The 15,740-nt window shown below is 46.0% G+C and overlaps 1 long non-coding RNA gene across 1 annotated transcript; it reads left to right on the top strand.

The window, feature by feature from the left end:
- The first annotated feature begins 5,380 nt into the window (after positions 1-5,380).
- LOC117190710 lies at positions 5,381-5,983 on the top strand. Its single transcript, XR_004473802.1, has 2 exons — positions 5,381-5,876; positions 5,933-5,983. It is a non-coding gene; the product is annotated as an uncharacterized LOC117190710 (long non-coding RNA).
- Positions 5,984-15,740: the final 9,757 nt, after the last annotated feature.

The raw sequence follows: 15,740 nt of genomic DNA, 5'->3' as shown, positions 1-15,740 counted from the left end.
GTCAACCCTAGATGGCGCTAGCCCCCACACGACCAGGAACATTTAACATGTAACACCACAACAAGAAATTAAACCAACCTAACTATACACTAACTATGGGGACTAAACTTAATAATTAATAAGTATCTCGGTGAGGTGTGATATATACTTGTATAAATAATATAATATATATAAATATATTTATATATATAATATACATAAATATATAAATTGTACAAATACCATCGGGCATACTTTCAGGCGAAGAACACAAATATGCTTTCCTATCCGCCCGACAAGCGACCACTACAAATCCCCCGGCCAAGATCACACTTTGGTGTTAATCACATCAAAGGGTGATAGACGCTTGGAGGAAAACCGTTAACCTGTATTAGGATGGTCACTGCTTTATGTCTTTAGCGTGGTATTTTCCGATAAGTCTACCTTGGGGATCTTCCAACTCGTAATAACTGTGACCAAGCCTACGTTTTATTCTAGCTTTTACAAAAGTAGGAGCTAGTTTTGCGCTGAAACCTTTAACGAAATTGCTCTGCTGAAAGTTGCGTCTGTAGACCTCCTGGCCAACTTTGAACGCCACTTCACGACTTCGAAGGTTGTACTGCTGTTCGTTTCGTTGGTGTTGTTTTTGTATTGTTCGTTGGGCTGTTTTTCGAATCACATCAAACGAATCTTCCCGACCAAAACTCACGGTACGATCTTCTAAAACCTGCAAATTTCGTAAGAGCTGATAGGTGTCTCCATTGGTGATCATGTGCTGTCCAAATGCAACCCGATAGGGGCTGTCGTTTAGGGCTGAATGCAGACTAGATCGTAAGGCACAACTAATAGAACTAAGCTGCTCATCCCAATTAGTTTGATCTGGCTTGATGTAAGCTTTAATGGCGGCAATAACGGATCTGTTAACGCGTTCCGATGCGTTGGCTTGAGGTGCGTACACAGCCGTATAAAAATGCTGCACATTGTACTTTTTCAACAGCGAATTGAAGTGATGGGACTTAAATTGTACTCCATTGTCGGACACAACCACTTCGGGTACCCCGAAGCAATGGAATAGGTCCTCTTCCATGAATCGAGTTATCGCCTCCGCTGTAAATTTCTTTACGGGTTTTAAAAACGGATATTTTGAAAAATGGTCCAAAACAACGAAGATACCGATATTTCCGGATTTGCTTCGTGGATACGGACCCAGGAAATCCACAAACAACTTCTGAAACACTCGTTGAGTTTCCTTCACTGGAGCTAATGGGGGTCGTAACGAACGATTCGGGTACTTGGTGCACTTGCAGACCGAACAGCTGTTTATGAACGCTCTCACATCGGTTACTAAACTTGGCCAATAATAATAACGTCGAACTCTCTCCAACGTTTTATTAATCCCGCTATGAGCTGCTAGCGACTGTTCGTGACTCTGTTTTAGTACATCGGACACCAGCTCCGTTGGAACCCACAGCTTCCAACACAGGTCGTCAGCGATCTGATCAGCAGCCGCGTGTTCTGCTCGCCGATATATGAGATTATCGATCACCTTAATGTCTGGCATCTGTGTCTGGTTGCCTTTAATTTTTCGAATCAGTTCCAAATATTCTGCCGACTTGAAGCAATCAGACTGCAGGTCTACCAATCCATCGCAGCTGAATGCCGATAAATCTTCGGTGTGCACCCGCGACAGAGCATCTGGGACAACATTTTGGCTACCTTTGCGGTGGAAAATTTTGAAGTTGAACCCCTGCAATTTGAGAGCCCATCTTGCCAATCTAGAACTTAGGTCCGATTGTGACATTAGCCACTTCAATGATGCATGGTCGGTATGGATGGAGAACTCGTGTCCTTCCACATAAGCTCGAAACTTCTTCACACACATTATGGCTGCCAAACACTCTTTCTCCGTGACTGAATAGTTTCGCTGACACTGATTCAGCTTGCGAGACATGAATGCGATTGGGATGTCATTACCATCGCTATCCGTTTGCATTAACACGCCGCCAACACCGGTGTGGCTGGCATCGCAATGAATGGCAAATGGAATGGTAAAGTCGGGGCTATGTAGGACTGGTGCCTCGCACATTTGGTCTTTTAAACTTTCAAACGCCCTTTGCGCTTCGTTGGTCCATACAAACGATCGACGTTGCTTTAGTGTATCTGATATTGGGGCAGCAATTCCGGCATAGTTTTTAATAAATTTATGGTACCATCCAGTGGTTCCCAAAAATCGTCGCACTTGCTTCACCGATCGAGGCACTGGAAACTCCCGAATAGCAGCAACTTTTTCGGGATCCGTTTGAATCATCCCATACCCTATCACGTGGCCCAGGTATTTCACTTCCTTCAGGCAAAATTTGCTCTTCTCTACGTTTATCGTCAGTCCAGCTTGAGACAGTCGGTCGGCCAGCGCTTTCAACACGGACATGTGCTTCTCGAAGGACTCCGAAATCACCAATAAGTCGTCGAGATAAATGAAAATCTCATTTCACAAAGATGGTGGGATAACTTTATCCATCAGTTTGGACATGGTCTGTGGGGCATTGCCAAACGGCATCACCGTGAATTGATATAGCGGCCTCCCAGGCACAGCAAAAGCCGTCTTCTCCCGAGCCCTTGGAGTAAGCGGAATCTGCCAGTAAGCATCTTTAAGATCGATGCTTGAAATGAACTGCGCTTTTGGAAGTCTACTTAAAATGCCATCAATGAGGGGCATAGGGTAAGCATTTTTGATTGTTACTCCGTTAACTTTCCGGCTATCAAGGCAAAGGCGAACCTTACCTGGCTTACGCACAATTACTACCGGGGAAGACCACGGGCTATCTGATTCTTCAATCACCCCAAGGCCTAACATTCGGTCCAGCTCTTCGTATATACATTTTTCGACTGCAGGCGACACTGCGTAGTGGCGTTGTTTTATGGGCCGAGTCTCGGAAATTTCTATGTCATGTGTAAGCCAGTTTGTCTTTCCTAATCCTTTTTCGGCAAACGAAGGGAACATCTGTACTATCGCTACTAGTTCCTTCTGCTGTAATTCCGACAAAGGTATTTGCATCGGGTTGTCAAAGTTTATAGCCGCCAAACTGTTATTACTCGCTTTGCTTATTAAGAAGAACGGCAGTAGATTAAAGCTTCTCCAAAAGTCTATTCCTAGATATAACTCCTGCGATAACGATGGTACAAGATAAAGGCATATATGTTTTGGAATTTCCACGAAAGCAAATGAGTGTGGAGATCCTACCTAGAATAACTTGCTTTTTCCCATCTGCGGTTCGCACGGCTGACTTCATCGGCTTGACCTCAGGGTTTGTTCGAGATAATGTAACGCTTGGATCAGCCGAGAGAGCTAGTTCGCAGCGCCATCTAGTGGTCGGCACCGTAATGGCCGTGGCAGAGCATACACCCTCTATGGGCTAGGTTTGGGAGGTCACGAAAAGGGGCATAGGAAAGGGTGATAGATTTAACAGCCCAGATTGTCAACTTTCTCTGGTATTTCCCTTGTTCTATGAGAGGGCCCGAAGGTTCTAGCATGTTGAGGGGCTTGGCGTCGGTCTCTTCCCGTTTTGGCGCTCGACCCGAGCATTCGTTTTCTTTTATCAGAAAAAAAATATATTTTTGTATCTAAGTGCTTCTGAAACGAGAAAGTCTCGAGTTAATCCGGCGTTAGTTTTTCCAAGCTAGGTAAGATGGAGAAGGGGAGAAAGTAATTGGTCAAACTAGTTAGATGATTTCATCCACATAGGACCGGCCATTGGCGCAGTTTATACGGCAGAAGAGGAACGCCGTGTCGCCGCATTTTTATTACAATACCGACCCGGTTCAGCTTCACGGATCCAAAGACGCCGAGGCGTCGAGTAGATCGAGAGACCGAGGGACGCAAAAGAGGTCCAGAGTAGCAGCCGAAGCTGCGGTGGAAAATTTACAGGCCCAAGTACCCGGGCACCAACGACGCTAGCGGGAGTTGAGTGGTTTTTGGAAGAAAAAAAAAACTCCATCTTCTGGTTGGAGAGCGAGCCAAGGAAGGGCTACATAGCGTAGACTGAGCGCAATCAAGAACAGTCTGAGATTTCGAGTGGCGGCGCGAGTGGTCGTCGAAAACAGCCCGATTGCGGAAGGTCGGGAAGAGATCGGGAAGAGATCGGGAAGGCAGAAATTTGAAAAGAATTATTATGTGTATTGTCGAGTGTTTTATGTTAATTTAAATAATTTTTTTTTTTGTTAGTTTTTTTTGAGAAAGACATCGGCAGTCGGCAAGGGGCGGCGCGAACGAGAAAAAGAAAAGGGGCGAGAAAGTTTTTTTTTATGTAATGAGTCGCTCAAAGTAAGTGTGGTGAGAGGAAAGTGGGGAATTTGTGAGTGAGTTTTGTTGTGCTTTATGCCACTCCCTATCGGAGTTCTCGTTCCAGGTCCGATTCTCCTCCGGAAAGCGCTTTCGTCGGTGGACATGCGGATCTGCGGGTGAGTGTGAAAGAGAAATGTAAAAGACTCAACTCGAACGATTTGACTCGAGTCCCACTGAAAAAGTAAAGAGGAGAGGGACAAATACTTTATATGCTTCCCCCTTACTGTTTCTATTTCTTCCCCCCTTTCGGTTTGGCCGTTGTTAATCTTTTTTATATGTGAAATAATTATTCATTTTGTTTATCACTATTATTAAGTCATTTTGAAATTCCATCTATTTTATCCGTTTTATGCGTACCTATTTTTGGGTTAGGTTTAGTTTTAGTTTAGAAATTTGTTTATGTAGGGTTCAATAAATTTTATAATGTTCTAGAATATAGTTTTTGTTTGCCTTCGGCTAGCCAGATGCCCCAGAGAGCCCCATGAGAACGCAGAGGGGTCATTCCGTGAAAATTGCGACCTAGGGATGGCCAAGGAAGGGAGGGTCAATCCGCTTCAACGAGATCGGAGGCGAGGAAAAGCGTTCGGGAACAGGTAGAAGAAAGAGCCAATTATGTGTTCAGTCGAATTTTAGGTCCAAATTAACTCTCGTCGTAGCACGCACAGATTATAACCTTGTAATAATGAGAATAGGCATTAAGTGAGAGGAGGGCAAGATCACCACCCCACCTAGCCGACGAGCCTCCCAGCCGGGAATATCTGCGTGCCCCCTTCTCTCACTCCCCGACACCTGCCAAGTTCGTTACAGTTATAAGTAATTATTAATTTCATTATTATAAAGTTAGTGGCGCCCAACAATGGGACCCAAAATAATTGGTAGAACCGCATCTCGATGTGGTCAACAATATCGCAGGAACACACATCAAAAACACTTTCGATTTTTCTGGCAAACTAGATACTATGTAGTGAGCTTGAGAAGAGAAGCATATACGTTTGTCCGCTTTTATTCTCAAACTACGGTTGGTGCAGCATCTGGGCCAGAATAACGAGCTTCACAGTCAGCAAAATTTTGCAAATCATTCGCATAGGAGTTATTGTTGAGAAGTTGCTAGCAGCGATCGACAAGCCACGGCTGACGTCGTAGAGCTTAGTAGGCGATTAAATACCCTACAGTAATGGAGTCCGTAGCCCAACTAGTTAGACGTTTGGAAAAGCAGGGAAGAAGTCTTTAGATAAGTCTACCCTGACCACGGATAACAAGTTTTGGCAAAGACCCATCCACTTTCAGCAATAGTATGCGGCAGAGCTAGCCATCAAACGCTTGGAAAGACAGAACAATCTCTTTATAAAGAGTTTGCCTGGCCACGGGTGATGGAAAACCAGCATACCTGTCCGCAGAAGCAAGAGTGCGAAGGAGAGTAAAGAAGACGAAACTGATTAGCTTCGATTTACTCGCACTTTAGCTTGCAGTCGTTGTTTTTGTCTTGCGGATCGGCGCGCCAAAGCAACAAGACGTTTGGTTGTTGCGAGGGCTGATTAGCACGGCACAAGTAGCGGTAAATTATGTTGGTTCTTTCTTCTCACACCAGTTCCAATAAGATTTTTTTTTCAGGGGAACTAAGCTATGCTTGAAGGCAAATAAATGTTTTTGTATTTCTTTATATATTGCGGTTTTTACAAAATATTATTTTTTATTTATAATTTGTTTTATGTTTTGTTTTCAACAATAAACGCGTCTCAATTCCTCAAGCGGCAAACAAAAAAAAAAAAAAAAGTGTCACAAACGAAGGTGTTAGGAGAGAACAAGGGTGATAAAACGCGGAACAGCTGGTTCAGTTGAGATAGGTCATTGACCGGCAGAGAGTTGTGAGCGCTGAAGAAGGAAAGGCTAGTTGAAGTACCGAAGGGAATTGAGCGGGTCAGCTGTTTTGAATCTCGAATCGTTAAATCTCGTTGATAGTGAGTGACAGAGTAAGCGGAAGTTAGCAGTTGGAGATAAAGGGAACGTATTAATAATGGAGGGAGAACCTGTAGATCCGTCCGTCTGCATTCTGTGTGGAGAAGAGTTTGGATCTCAGCAGTTATACAAGACCAGGTGTGGCCACGAATTTCATAAAGCTTGCATAGTGCCATATTCGAGGGAAAAAGCCAAATGTCCTAGGTGTGGAAGAGTCACTTTTGACTTGCAAGGCGGCGCATCGGGCTCGGGCATGCAAACCGCCAAACAGCAGGCAGGAGGCAAAGAAAAAGCTTCAGGCACCCCAGCGGCGGGAGCACCCGTTAATAACCCAGGGTCGGCTCCAGTGGATAGCGGGAATATAGGGATCATGATTACCCAAGCAGTGCGGGCCATGCAAAACGACCTTTTATCCCAGTTGTCGGAGCAGATGGCGCAAATAATACAAACCAATGTCGCTGCTCATCTTCAACTGACTGGCCGAGATCATCATACTCGAAACTTAGCTCAGGACCATAGTTCGCAGGGTCAGGAAGCAGGCGGAGGCCGAGAATCGACAGGATTTTACAGAGAGGGCAGAGACACTCCTAGAAGTTTAGCTTCCGACCTGTCCCAAAGGCCGGACAAGGTCGTACACATTATGAATGGTTGGAAGCTACGATTTAGCGGGAATGCGGAAGGAATTAGCGTTGATAATTTTATCTATAGAGTAGAAGCTCTTACCCATTCAACGCTGGAAAGCAACTTCGCGGTGCTATGTAGCAACGCTAGCATCCTCTTTGACGGAAAGGCTCGTGAATTCTTTTGGAGGTTTCATAAGTCAGTGGTAGTTGTACAATGGGACTTGCTTTGTCAGGCATTAAGGAAACAGTTCCGAGACACTCGCACGGATGTGGACATTCGAGAAGCGATCAGAGACCGGAAGCAAAAAGAAAAGGAAGGGTTCGATGCTTTTTATGACGCCATAGTTCAGCTAATGGATAGTTTAGAGTCTCCCTTGTCAGAAAAGTCTGTGGTAGACATACTGCGAAGGAATTTGAGGCCCGAAGTAAGGCACGAGTTGCTTAATATAAACATAACTTCGGTTGGGGAGCTCAGGGAAATATGCAGACGAAGAGAGAGTTTCCTGGATGACGTGAGACGGAATTATGGTTATCAAAAGAGTGTCCCTTTCCGTAGGCAAGTGGCTGAGTTGGTGGAGGAGCACATGTCTGATGACGCAACGGAGTTTTCCGAAGGGGAGGGCGAAGGCGAAATAGGAGCGTTGGCCTTGGTATGTTGGAACTGCCATAAGGAAGGACATCGGTACCAGGATTGCGAATCCAAACGCAAGATCTTTTGCTATGGGTGTGGCATTCCAAACATTTACAAACCAGCTTGTGAAAAATGTCAGAAAAAAAACGGCAGGGCGAGCACACAGCCTCGTCAGCTTCAAAGTGTGCTTCGCCAAAAATCCGCGAACCCAGACGCCAGCCAGTAGGAAGGCAACACCAGGCAGTTATAGATACAACCATTCCAGTCCAGTCCGTCAGTAGTGTAGCAACAAATTTATGGCACAATTTCATTAATTCTCATTCAGATGCAGATGCTGCAGAAACACTGTTCCGTCGTAAATCCAATTCAAGACACTCCAAACGGATGAGATCATTTTGGAAGGCAGCTAAATCAATAAATGCGATTAGGTACAAAGAGCTAGATAAACGTCCGTACGCAGAGGTAAACATTTTTGAGCGGCCAGTGCTTGGGTTGTTAGATACGGGGGCAGCGATGAGTGTAGTTGGTGGGAATTTGGCTAAACAAATAATCACCAGTAGGATTCCATTTAAACGGGGAATCTCAGTTGCTCATACTGCAGATGGCAAGCGGCAGGAGGTTCTGGGGCGATTGAGAACTCCAGTCACCTATGATAAGGTTGTGAAGGACTTGGAACTACATATTATTCCGTCGCTTAGCCAGGACTTATATCTAGGAATCGATTTTTGGTCCACGTTCAATTTATTACCTCCGGAGATGCAGGTAGCAGAAATTTGTCAGGAATCGCATGAACTAACTCTAAGCCAGAAAGAGGATTTGCAGAAGGTTGTGTCGGGATTTCCATCCTTTGCAGTCTCTGGTTTGGGTAGAACATCGGTTTTGTCTCACTCGATCGATGCAGGAGATGCCAAGCCCGTAAAACAACGGCATTTTCCCGTGTCACCAGCAGTGGAGAAATTGCTGTATTCTGAAGTGGACAGGATGCTCAAATTAGGAGTTATTGAGGAATCTGATAGCGCCTGGTCCTCTCCAGTTGTGCTAGTCCAGAAACCGGGAAAGGTTAGACTTTGCCTAGACAGCCGGAAGGTCAATGCCGTTACACGAAAGGATGCCTATCCGTTGCCGCAAATAGACGGTATACTAAGTCGCCTCCCCAGAGCAATGTTCATCTCAAGTCTGGATCTCAAGGATGCCTATTGGCAGATACCCTTGGATCCGGAGTCTCGGGACAAAACTGCTTTCACAATTCCGGGTAAACCTTTATATCAGTTCAAGGTCATGCCGTTCGGTCTCACCAACGCGTCGCAAACCATGACCAGATTGATGGACAAGGTGATCCCGGCGGAACTTCGCAATGAAGTCTTCGTCTACTTGGATGACTTGTTAATCGTTTCCGATAGCTTTGAGTCGCATCTAAAGGTATTGAGAGTTGTAGCGCAGCATGTTCGATTGGCCGGATTAACGCTTAACGTGGAAAAGAGCAAATTCTGTATGCGTTCGGTGAAGTATCTTGGTCATTTCGTCGGGGAGGGTGTCATTCGAACGGATCCCGGGAAAATTTCGGCCATGATGGACTTTCCAGTACCGAACTCTCTGAAAGCCTTACGGAGATTCCTTGGAATGGTTGGATGGTATCGTAAATTTATAGCAAATTTTGCGTCGATAGCTTCCCCTCTCACTGACTTGCTGAAACCTAAGTGCAGATTTGTCATGACACCAGAAGGACGTACAGCGTTCGAGGTACTTAAAAAATTGTTGTGCTCTGCGCCAGTTCTTCGCAGTCCGGATTTCAACCAGCCGTTCTTTGTGCATTGCGATGCCAGCAAATCGGGAGTTGGAGGCGTCTTGGTTCAAAAGACTCCAGAGGGAGACGAATTTCCGATAGCTTTTGTGTCGAAAAAACTTAATAAGGCGCAAAGAAATTATTCTGTGACCGAGCAAGAGTGTCTGGCGGCAATCGTTTGCATCAACCGTTTCAGAGCCTACATTGAAGGACATGATTTTACGGTTATCACCGATCATGCATCTCTGAAATGGCTCATGACTCAGACGGATCTTCATTCGCGGCTAGCCCGATGGGCATTAAAGTTACAGGGCTTTAACTTCAAAATTGAACACCGGAGTGGTCGTTTAAATGTTGTACCCGATGCCTTGTCCAGAGTCAATGAAGAAGATTTGGCGGCCGTGGATGTTGGTTATGGTCAAGCAGTTGATCTCGAGTCCCCAGCTTTTAAGTCCGCCGAGTATGTAGAACTGGCAAGCAGAATAAAAGCCAATGACGTTAACCTGCCGGATCTGAGGGTGGTCGAAGGTCTTGTGTACAGGAAGTGTGATTTCGCCACAGGGAGTACTCTTCATGATAATTTTATCTGGAAGTTATGGATCCCACAGAGTCTTATTCCAGAGGTATTAGCCAATGCTCACGACCATCCCTTAGCATCGCATGGGGGAGTTCATAAGACTTTAGAGCGAGTGCGACAGTTTCTCTATTGGCCAAGTTTAGTCAAAGATGTAAAAGCATATGTACTCGCGTGCGACACGTGCAAATCTACTAAAGCACCGAACTCTGTCCATCGACCCCCGATGGGAGTGGCACCTGAGTCGCAGAGGTTTTTCCAAAAGCTATACGTCGACTTTCTAGGCCCGTATCCACGCTCAAAAAGCGGGAACATTGGTATATTTATAGTGTTAGATCACTATTCAAAGTTCGTCTTTCTGAAAGCTGTTAAAAAACTAACGGCTGATCTTGTGATCAAGTATCTGCAGCAAGATCTGTTTCATACTTTTGGCTTTCCGGAGATCATTGTATCGGTCAATGGCTCTCAATTTAAGTCGGAAGTTTTCCAGAAGTTTCTCAAGGCGCACAAGATATCACATACGGCCACAGCAGTATACTCTCCGCAGTCGAATGCGTCAGAGCGAGTAAACCGGTCGGTAATTGCCGCCATTCGCTCATACGTGAGGGCAGATCAGAAAAATTGGGACGAGGAGCTGAGCAGTATCTGTTGCGCATTGCGAACCGCGGTCCATTCCAGCCTCGGAACTTCGCCGTATTATATGGTATTTGGGCAACAGTTCGTTAGCTCCGGGGAAACATACAAAATTCTGAGAGCTCTTCGATTGTTGGATGATAAATCCCTAGTGTTTTCCAAGGAGGATTCGTTAGAGTTGGTACGTAGCAAGGCTTTAACGATAATGGAGAAGCAAAGGGCGAAAAACGAACGGATTTACAATTTGAGATCAAGGGAGATTTCGTATCAAGTGGGCCAAGAGGTGCTCAGAAAGAACTTCAAGCAGAGTAACTTCCAGGCTGGCTATAGTGCCAAACTGGGCCCAGCATATGTGAAGGCCAGAATACGCAAGAAAATAGGGAATGCTTACTATGAATTAGAGGATCTGCAAGGACGGTCTATTGGTCGATACCACGCGAAAGACTTAAAACAATAGCTGATCCGCGCAGTTTGGGATCCGACTTGTGTGATACCACTAAGTCAGATCTTCGGCGGGGGGTATTTGTAACGCTTGGATCAGCCGAGAGAGCTAGTTCGCAGCGCCATCTAGTGGTCGGCACCGTAATGGCCGTGGCAGAGCATACACCCTCTATGGGCTAGGTTTGGGAGGTCACGAAAAGGGGCATAGGAAAGGGTGATAGATTTAACAGCCCAGATTGTCAACTTTCTCTGGCATTTCCCTTGTTCTATGAGAGGGCCCGAAGGTTCTAGCATGTTGAGGGGCTTGGCGTCGGTCTCTTCCCGTTTTGGCGCTCGACCCGAGCATTCGTTTTCTTTTATCAGAAAAAAAATATATTTTTGTATCTAAGTGCTTCTGAAACGAGAAAGTCTCGAGTTAATCCGGCGTTAGTTTTTCCAAGCTAGGTAAGATGGAGAAGGGGATAAAGTAATTGGTCAAACTAGTTAGATGATTTCATCCACATAGGACCGGCCATTGGCGCAGTTTATACGGCAGAAGAGGAACGCCGTGTCGCCGCATTTTTATTACAATACCGACCCGGTTCAGCTTCACGGATCCAAAGACGCCGAGGCGTCGAGTAGATCGAGAGACCGAGGGACGCAAAAGAGGTCCAGAGGAGCAGCCGAAGCTGCGGTGGAAAATTTACAGGCCCAAGTACCCGGGCACCAACGACGCTAGCGGGAGTTGAGTGGTTTTTGGAAGAAAAAAAAACTCCATCTTCTGGTTGGAGAGCGAGCCAAGGAAGGGCTACATAGCGTAGACTGAGCGCAATCAAGAACAGTCTGAGATTTCGAGTGGCGGCGCGAGTGGTCGTCGAAAACAGCCCGATTGCGGAAGGTCGGGAAGAGATCGGGAAGAGATCGGGAAGGCAGAAATTTGAAAAGAATTATTATGTGTATTGTCGAGTGTTTTATGTTTATTTAAATAATTTTTTTTTTGTTAGTTTTTTTTGGGAAAGACATCGGCAGTCGGCAAGGGGCGGCGCGAACGAGAAAAAGAAAAGGGGCGAGAAAGTTTTTTTTTATGTAATGAGTCGCTCAAAGTAAGTGTGGAGAGAGGAAAGTGGGGAATTTGTGAGTGAGTTTTGTTGTGCTTTATGCCACTCCCTATCGGAGTTCTCGTTCCAGGTCCGATTCGCCTCCGGAAAGCGCTTTCGTCGGTGGACATGCGGATCTGCGGGTGAGTGTGAAAGAGAAATGTAAAAGACTCAACTCGAACGATTTGACACGAGTCCCACTGAAAAAGTAAAGAGGAGAGGGACAAATACTTTATATGCTTCCCCCCTTACTGTTTCTATTTCTTCCCCCTTTCGGTTTGGCCGTTGTTAATCTTTTTTATATGTGAAATAATTATTCATTTTGTTTATCACTATTATTAAGTAATTTTGAAATTCCATCTATTTTATCTGTTTTATGCGTACCTATTTTTGGGTTAGGTTTAGTTTTAGTTTAGAAATTTGTTTATGTAGGGTTCAATAAATTTTATAATGTTCTAGAATATAGTTTTTGTTTGCCTTCGGCTAGCCAAATGCCCCAGAGAGCCCCATGAGAACGCAGAGGGGTCATTCCGTGAAAATTGCGACCTAGGGATGGCCAAGGAAGGGAGGGTCAATCCGCTTCAACGAAATCGGAGGCGAGGAAAAGCGTTCGGGAACAGGTAGAAGAAAGAGCCAATTATGTGTTCAGTCGAATTTTAGGTCCAAATTAACTCTCGTCGTAGTACGCACATATTATAACCTTGTAATAATGAGAATAGGCATTAAGTGAGAGGAGGGCAAGATCACCACCCCACCTAGCCGACGAGCCTCCCAGCCGGGAATATCTGCGTGCCCCCTTCTCTCACTCCCCGACACCTGCCAAGTTCGTTACAATAACTCTTCTGCAAATTTACCCCCAAGGCAGCTGATTGAGGCGCCTGTGTCCATTAATCCACTTATCGTCTTGCCAAACAGAGTGACATTGGCGTAGGGTCGTAGGTCAGTGATATTACTAATAAAGAGGCTAATAATGCTCTGCGCGCATTTTTACTCTGCGTGCGGAACAGCTTTCTACGCTTACGGTCTCGAGTTTTGCTAGGCGCAGGGGTCGTTTCTTGATCGTCGTCCTGTACTGGTATCATAGTGGTCGTTATCATGTCAGGAGGTAGGGGGAGTGAGCTTGACGTAGCCCCGGTTACTCCGTATTCGTTGCCTTCGACACTAACTTGCGTGCACTCGATATCGGTGCACGAGCCAACTCGTTTTTTGACGAGCTACATTTTCGGCACGATGGTTTATATGTGTCCCGCTTACCACATCCATAACAGAATACTTTACGCTCTGCTTCGCCCTCTTGATATCGGTGGCCTTGTTTATTGCAATTCCAGCAAGAAAGCGTCATCGCGTCGATATCAAAAGCGTCAGCTTCTTCCGAATCGGCTTCTGCCAGACCTTCTGTCTGTATGGACATTTCGTTCACCTGATTGCGAGGAACAAATCGTCGAGTAGCCGGGATTGGCTTAGCAGTATTTTCGATGAACCTTTCACGCTTGCGGACCACTTGTCACAACTGCACAATGTTCGGTATGGGCACATATAAAATCTCATGTTGTATCTCATTGAGCAGATTTGCTCGCAACACCTCTAACAAGGACTGCTCGGTCATCGGCTGCACGAGCTTGTCTGCAAGTGCCACTATGGCCTCATAAAAACTGTCAAACGGTTCGTTGACTTTCTGCTTCCTCTGGGTGATCGCAGTTCTGATTTCTAAATCTGTTCTGCCGTCCGAAAACTGCGATCTCAGAGCAAAACAGAGATCAATCCAGCGCACTCTTGGTACGCTTTTATGATACCTCCAGTACCATTCACCCGCGCTTCCTTCGAACAGGTTGCTCGCGTAGCGAGATAACAATTCAAAATTGCTATCTAATGTCTGGCTGGTCAGAGCTTCGACGCGATACAAAAAATCATCTATTGACATAGAGGAGCGCCCTGAGAATCTCAACTTCCAGTTCGCGATTATCTGGCTAATCCGATCCGCGCGCAACTGATGTGATTGCTGCGACACGGGTGGGGCTGACAAGTTAGTCGGTCGCTCGGACGCTGAGTTTGGCAATGCTGCGTTTTCCCTGGCGGATAACCTAAAGAGTTGCTCAAAGGATTGATTTGACCTAACGGGAGAGGACTGCCTATGGGCTGGGTGTACCCTTTCCGTTGGAACTGGAGCTGCATTCTGGAGCGACAATCTTTGAAACCCCGCTTCAATCGCGTAAGCTAGCATTTGAGTGTGCTGTGCTAGTGCGGCTGTCACTGCGTCCGCAATGGTCTGTTGCAATCTACCATCCGTGGCTGGCAGACCCGTTCGAGCTGCTGAAGCTGACACCACTGCTGCCGCAGAATTTGGCGGTTGGCCTCTAGGACGATCTGGAGCGGCCATTGGACCGGACACACTAGGCCCTTCGGGTTGGCTAACACTTCGGACCCCACTCTGCATATTGGTAGCGGATAATTGGTTTTGCTGTGATTTAAGTGTTTTCGAACGGGATCTGGTCACTGCAACTGCCCCTGGTTGGTTGCCTGAGGCTTGAGCTGCTTCTAGTTCTTCTGCCAAATTAAGGGTCGATTTGCTCAGCGCAGTTCTGCACACTGGACAGACTTTCTTATTTCCTGAACGTGCACTAAAGTAGGTGGGATGGAAATAATGGTTACAGCTGGTAGCTAATAGTTGGCCTGGGTATTCGACTTCTTGCGTGCATACACAGCAAACGGTTTCGCTCTCTTTTGGCTGAATCCTATAATCCGGGCTTCGGTCTACCGGCATTGTAAAGTTATCCTATATATTAACTAGCTTTAAGCACGTTCCTATAAATCTAGTTCAGACAAATATTAACAAAAAAAACAATAATAACGGGGAAAGCAAAAAAAACGATCTTTGATAGAGAGATTTTGGGGGAAACCATGCAACCCTTTCCCTCCGAAAGGTTGCCAATAACTAAGCGTGGTAGAGCGAAAAAGGGGGAAATAAAGAAAAGGTATCTTCGGCAGTCGTGACCCAAGTAGTAGCTCTAGGCCACTTCCTGTCTGCGGCGAACGCCTAAACATAGGGACGGACGACGTTCTTGCACGCGTGCCCATACCAGGATCACGACGGTGTTCGTCAGCCGCCCATCGAGGAAACATTACCGAAGCGGTTACGGGGAGTTTGTAATAGTCTCTGCGTGCTACGACCTATACCTTTTCCGCAGCCATTATCGGTCCGGGCCGGAAGCGTAGCACGAAGAAACGCACCAGCACCAGGGGTACCACGTTCGGCCGGCGATAACCTGCTGTATAAATCGGCGCACGAATAGACCAATCACTAGAAAGTAGAGAGAGAAACAAAAGACGGAGGCACCCTAATAACCCCGATTCGAGTTGAGCGGCAACAAAAAAAAATTTGGATTCTTCTAGCTTACTCCGGCGACAACTGAACCAAAGCTACCCAAGGTACCTGTCAATTTCCAGGGGATACGGGCGAATGTATTCACTAATACGCTTCTGTGTAGCGGCAGGTCGTAGATTTACTCCACTAATAACCCTGTGTCCAGCCAACTTCCACATACCAGTGAATCCATCTAGATTTCACTGCTATGGCATATACTGCTCGGCAATAAAGCTATGGTTAAGCTATTATCGATTCCAGAGCAGCTTACCATCGAACAAGGGTTATGGATCATACTCCGAGGCGGGCTAAACGTTATCGGAAACTAATAAGCATCTACC

The sequence above is a fragment of the Drosophila miranda genome, assembly GCF_003369915.1.
Source record: "Drosophila miranda strain MSH22 chromosome Y unlocalized genomic scaffold, D.miranda_PacBio2.1 Contig_Y1_pilon, whole genome shotgun sequence".
Lineage (NCBI taxonomy): Eukaryota > Metazoa > Arthropoda > Insecta > Diptera > Drosophilidae > Drosophila > Drosophila miranda.
Note: the sequence above shows the minus strand (reverse complement) of the source record. Positions and strands in the feature narration are given on the sequence as shown.